This window comes from Carassius carassius, chromosome 12 (genome assembly GCF_963082965.1).
Source record: "Carassius carassius chromosome 12, fCarCar2.1, whole genome shotgun sequence".
Lineage (NCBI taxonomy): Eukaryota > Metazoa > Chordata > Actinopteri > Cypriniformes > Cyprinidae > Carassius > Carassius carassius.
The window spans coordinates 5547643-5553642 of record NC_081766.1 but is presented as its reverse complement, the minus strand read 5'-3'; the positions used below and the strand labels follow the sequence as shown (position 1 = coordinate 5553642).

Sequence of the window (6000 nt, the reverse complement as noted above, 5' to 3'; positions counted from 1 at the left end):
TGAAGACGTCTGGGCATTGAGGCTATGAGTTGCTGGAGTTTTGCTGTTGGAATTTGGTCCCATTCTTGCCTTATATAGATTTCCAGCTGCTGAAGAGTTCGTGGTCGTCTTTGACGTATTTTTCGTTTAATGATGCGCCAAATGTTCTCTATAGGTGAAAGATCTGGACTGCAGGCAGGCCAGGTTAGCACCCGGACTCTTCTACGACGAAGCCATGCTGTTGTTATAGCTGCAGTATGTGGTTTTGCATTGTCCTGCTGAAATAAACAAGGCCTTCCCTGAAATAGACGTTGTTTGGAGGGAAGCATATGTTGCTCTAAAACCTTTATATACCTTTCAGCATTCACAGAGCCTTCCAAAACATGCAAGCTGCCCATACCGTATGCACTTATGCACCCCCATACCATCAGAGATGCTGGCTTTTGAACTGAACGCTGATAACATGCTGGAAGGTCTCCCTCCTCTTTAGCCCGGAGGACACGGCGTCCGTGATTTCCAACAAGAATGTCAAATTTGGACTCGTCTGACCATAAAACACTATTCCACTTTGAAATAGTCCATTTTAAATGAGCCTTGGCCCACAGGACACGACGGCGCTTCTGGACCATGTTCACATATGGCTTCCTTTTTGCATGATAGAGCTTTAGTTGGCATCTGCTGATGGCACGGCGGATTGTGTTTACCGACAGTGGTTTCTGAAAGTATTCCTGGGCCCATTTAGTAATGTCATTGACACAATCATGCCGATGAGTGATGCAGTGTCGTCTGAGAGCCCGAAGACCACAGGCATCCAATAAAGGTCTCCGGCCTTGTCCCTTACGCACAGAGATTTCTCCAGTTTCTCTGAATCTTTTGATGATGTTATGCACTGTAGATGATGAGATTTGCAAAGCCTTTGCAATTTGACGTTGAGGAACATTGTTTTTAAAGTTTTCCACAATTTTTTACGCAGTCTTTCACAGATTGGAGAGCATCTGCCCATCTTTACTTCTGAGAGACTCTGCTTCTCTAAGACAAAGCTTTTATAACTAATCATGTTACAGACCTGATATCAATTAACTTAATTAATCACTAGATGTTCTCCCAGCTGAATCTTTTAAAAACCGCTTGCTTTTTTAGCCATTTGTTGCCCCCGTGCCAACTTTTTTGAGACCTGTAGCAGGCATTAAATTTTAAATGAGCTTATTAATGGGATAAAAGTGTAAAATTTCTCAGTTTAAACATTTGCTACATTATCTATGTTCTATTGTGAATAAAATATTGGCTCATGTGATTTGAAATTCCTTTAGTTTTCATTTTATTAAAATTTAAAAAACGTCCCAACTTTTCCGGAATTCGGGTTGTATTTTGCCCTCAGATGCTTGTGAGATCTGTGTGTGCATTAGTGAGCGATGTGTTTGTATGTACAGTATGACGATCTTCGTCTGATATCTGTCAGGTAAAAGAAGTTTGGTTCCTTGCAATGTAAATTGTTAACGGTCCATGAAAGATCTGAGATGCCGTAACTCAAGTTGGTGTGTGAAGGTGTTGGTTCACGTCTGTATATGCTGACTGTCTGTAGGGGTGGTCGATTTTCAGGCTTCAATCTCATGGTTGCCTCCTCAGGCTTCGCCCACAGCTACAGAGATGGAGGTCTTCTCAGACAAACCACAGCAGAAGCCTGAAGCCAGCGCTAGGCTGTTGTGTGTGTTGTGTTTGAGCGCTCGCCCTCAGGGGGTGTCTTTCAGCTACAGGTATTTTACAGCAGATGGCGGTCAACTTTTTTAGTGTTCAAGAGTCTGCTTGTTTGATGGTTCAACTACTACTTAGCATAAAATGAACACTCTTGTAAAATGAAGCCGCGTATGTCTAAATTTAAAACCTGTCTCATGTTCTGGTAAAAGATTACTACAAAATATAATTTCTAACACTCCTCACACTTTTACCGCGGTGCACTTTAAATGGAAGTCCAGTGGAATCACGTCCAAATGCAGTATACAGTATCCTTAATCCACCTTTTTAGTATTCAAAAGTATATTATACAGCAAATTAGTAGTAATGGTTTTATTTAACTTGCTAGAGTTGAAGTATAAGACAATCATATTGTAAGCTGTGATAGATGTAGTCAGATTGCACCAATTTATGGATATGGATATACCTTCCTGGTATATAGTATATTAAAAGACCAAAAATTGTCCACATTAGAAGAGTGATTTAAACAACTTTACATATTGTATATACATAACTTTAAGATTTTTATTTTTATTTTGTAAGAAATTATTACTTTTATCCAGTAAAGATGCAATAAAGGGATTCACCGTGACAGTAAAGCCACTTCAAATACAGGAAATGTTCTTTTAAACTTCTTATTCATCAGAGAATCCTGAAAAAAGGAAGAAGAATCACAGTTTCCACAAAAATAGCACAAATGCATTGATGATAATAAGATATGTTTTTGTTCTCACACACACACACACACACACACACACACACACATATGTATATTTGTGTCTGTGTAAAATTTAACATTTTTACATAGTAATAAAGAAATCATGTTTTTAATTTTAATTAATGAATAAGTAAGTGCTTTTTCTTTTCATTTGGAGTGACCACTGCAATGACTTTTCATTGTAAGCATCTGACTGTAAATGCCTTTTTGTTTTCTTTTTATAAATTAAGTCTAAATGATTTTGTGAGATAATTGGAGTTTAATTTTGGATATTTCTTTTTCCAGCATTAGTGTCCACGTGCAGGAGTTTTACCGTCTGTTGTTTTGGTGAATATGAGTGGGCTGCATGTGTCAGAGGTCATGGCTGCAGTGCTTGTTGCCGTGGCGTTGTGCAGAATGAGTGAGGCAGTGGAGTGTGATTGTGTGTGTGTGTGTGTGTGTGTCATATGGACTGGGTCAGAAGCTGTCCGTCAAACACCCACACCTTCACACATTCTGCTGTGTGTGTGTGTGTGTGTGTGTGGCAGGGGCTCCGTACCAAATGTTCCTCTGATGATATGTGTATCCTTCTCTTCTCTTCTCTTCTCTTCTCTTCTCTTCTCTTCTCTTCTCTTCTCTTCTCTTCTCTTCTCTTCTCTTCTCTTCTCTTCTCTTCTCTTCTCTTCTCTTCTTATTCTCTTCTCTTCTTATTCTCTTCTCTTCTTATTCTCTTCTTATTCTCTTCTCTTCTTATTCTCTCCCCTGCTCTACCTCTCCCTATATGTCTATTCTTCTCTCTGCCCATTATTTATTAAACGACTAAATTAATAAGTCCACAGGTGAGTAGATGGCTAGATAAAAGAACAGAGTAATAAAGCGGACCTTACCCTCTAAACTTTTAATAAGCTGTACAGCATCTAATTAATTTTTTCAAAGACTGCGGATATTCAGGAACAGAGGTTTGATTTCACACGTGGCGTAGGTCACACTCCTTCACACTCATAGATGGAGGGAGGGATGAATTATCCTGTCCTCCCTCATTAAAAGAGAGACACTCTCCCTCCCTCTCTCACACTACACGTCTAAAATCTCACACATCCATTTATTAATTAACTGCCATTCCTTCATTCATCCATCTTTACATGTAAATGTATAAGTGTGGCAATCAAACCCACATCTTAAATTCCCCATATAGTTCTTGTTTGCCCTGTAATTCATATTCATGAGCTTGATGTATATGAATGGAATGCAAATAACAGCTAAATGTGAAGAGGTACAACCAGGTCCATTGTGAGCTGGAACGTCCCATCTGTCACGAGCATAATGCCAGTTAATCAAAGAATTAACGACAGATTACACTGATCTAGTGCTGACATGAAATATTGCTGGGTGGAGACGAGAGCATGTGAACATTGTGTGCTGATCTCATTGCAATGCAAAACCCAAAAAGAAACATATTAGCTTCCTAAAGGGGTTATACTGTTATTGTATTGTCTTTCTAGATTGTTCTAAAAGTCTTAACAATCTCTTTAGTTCTAAACTACTGTAAGAAACCTTGAATAACCTTAAAAATTTGCTTCAGAGCAAAACAATAGTGTGGAATATGACTCATTAAGGCGCGGCATGAAATGTGCCTCTATTTTCTTTGTTTGTGTCAGCAGTGCTACACTGTTTCATCAGTTAATCAGATCACATCTGAAAGAAAAAGAGTCCTGATCTCTGGGGTCCTTAATGATAAATGACTACTGGAATTACCTCAGTTATTTATTCAGAGAGATAAACCCAACCCTGGAAAAGTAAACCGAATTTATTCACCACTCTCTGCCGTAACTCAGAATCCCTGAATGGAAAGACCAGCATGACCCTAGTATTTCACCCTTGTATGGTGTGTCTTTTATTTTGACGGGTTGCAAAATAAAATAATACCTTTACAATTCTGTGCATGTGATATGATGCTTTTGCTAAAATCAAATGGTCAGATGCTCATGAAGTTACTCTCAGAGCAGTTCTGGAGATGTTCTTCATGTGTTTTTAACCTCATTTAGTCCGCGAGCGTCACATGCGCTACACTGTGAATTCCGTTTTTATGAATGGATTCCGTGATTCCGTCCACATTTTCTGCATGGCGGAAATCATAGGGCCCTACAATTATACCAGTACAATTTATACTCTCACACTTGAACTGCTTCTGTTATTGAACGCTCAAGTGATTATCTGATCAAAATAAAAAAGCAGTGCTTAGTCCAGGAGAACTCACCGGTATCACACACACTCCGGACGCGTCGCATTCAACTCGAACAGCGGTCTAAAACAGTTTATTTATTCACCAAATGGACACAAGTTTACTTCAAGAATGAACAGAGGCAAAGAAAAGTTTGAAGTTCAGTGTTTAAAAAATGGAGCAAACGGAAAGAGCAATCTATATTATAGCTCTATAAATGACAAATACAGACTTTATTACAGCCACAGAAAGACAAACGTTTCGATGGAAATGCTCAATATACAATTCATTATGTACATTAACAATAATTTGGGTCAAATATAATGTAATTTAATGAACAAATATGTGAATGGCGCTGTGAGGCGCGGCAGGATTTTCTGTCTGAAGATCACTCTGTTCAGCGTGCAGCGTCAAGTGTCTAAACAAACAGCACGTGCTGTCAGTGATTTCAGCCACTAGAGTTCACTCTCACACTGTATAATGAAAACAGAGCCTTCTCAGCCGCCCCAGCAACAGACCCAACCCGGGAAACTATCAGCCGCTTAAGCAACGGACGAAACGCGGAAAACTATCGGCATGTATTTTTGCAGATAAACGATTGTTCCAGCAATCAACGATCGGTTCCGATTAATCGGCAAAACCGATAAATCAGTCGACCTCTAGTTTAGATCAGCTTTTTCTCAGACCTAAAGCTTAACCAGCGAATATACATGTATTGATGTTATTTATTTGCGTTTAGTTGCATCCAATTGGCTTAAAATCTAAATGACGGGCACGTTTGAACACAAAAACAGGAGACGCAAGCAGTGGAATGGACAGGAGGTCTAGACAAGTTTTTTTCTAAGTTGAACTTACATAGAAAAGACACACCCCCATTTAAAATAATCACACTGTATCAATGTGTAGAAGCACAGTGAAGTCTATTATAAAGATACTATTATTAAGATTAACAAGTTACTTGGTACAACTCAACTCCGTGGATCAGGATGTCTCTCAAAACTGGATGAAAGAGGCAGGAGGAAACTGGTCAGAGAGGCCACCCAGAGGCCTGCAGCAACTCCGAAGCAGTTGCAGGAATTTATGACAAAGAGTGGTCATTGTGTGCATGTGACAACAATATCACAAATTATCCATAAATGTGGCTTGTATGGGAGGATTGCAAGAAAAAAAAGCCTCTCCTCAAGAAAGACAACATGCAGTAAATACTGACCTTTGCCAAAACACACCTTAAAGATTCTGAGGCAGATGAGACTAAAATTTAATTATTTGGCCTCAACATCAAACGCCAGAAAGTTGTCAAAGGGAAGAAGGCTTACCTTCCAACATGATAATGACCCAAAGTATATACTGAGCACACAGTGATTGAAGGAGA

At 39.2% G+C, this 6000-nt stretch overlaps 1 protein-coding gene across 3 annotated transcripts in view; it reads left to right on the top strand.

Moving 5' to 3' along the window:
* The window catches only part of LOC132154528 (ephrin type-B receptor 1-B-like), a 228184-nt gene that overhangs the window by 145584 nt on the left and 76600 nt on the right, over positions 1-6000 (top strand). The window lies entirely within an intron of this gene.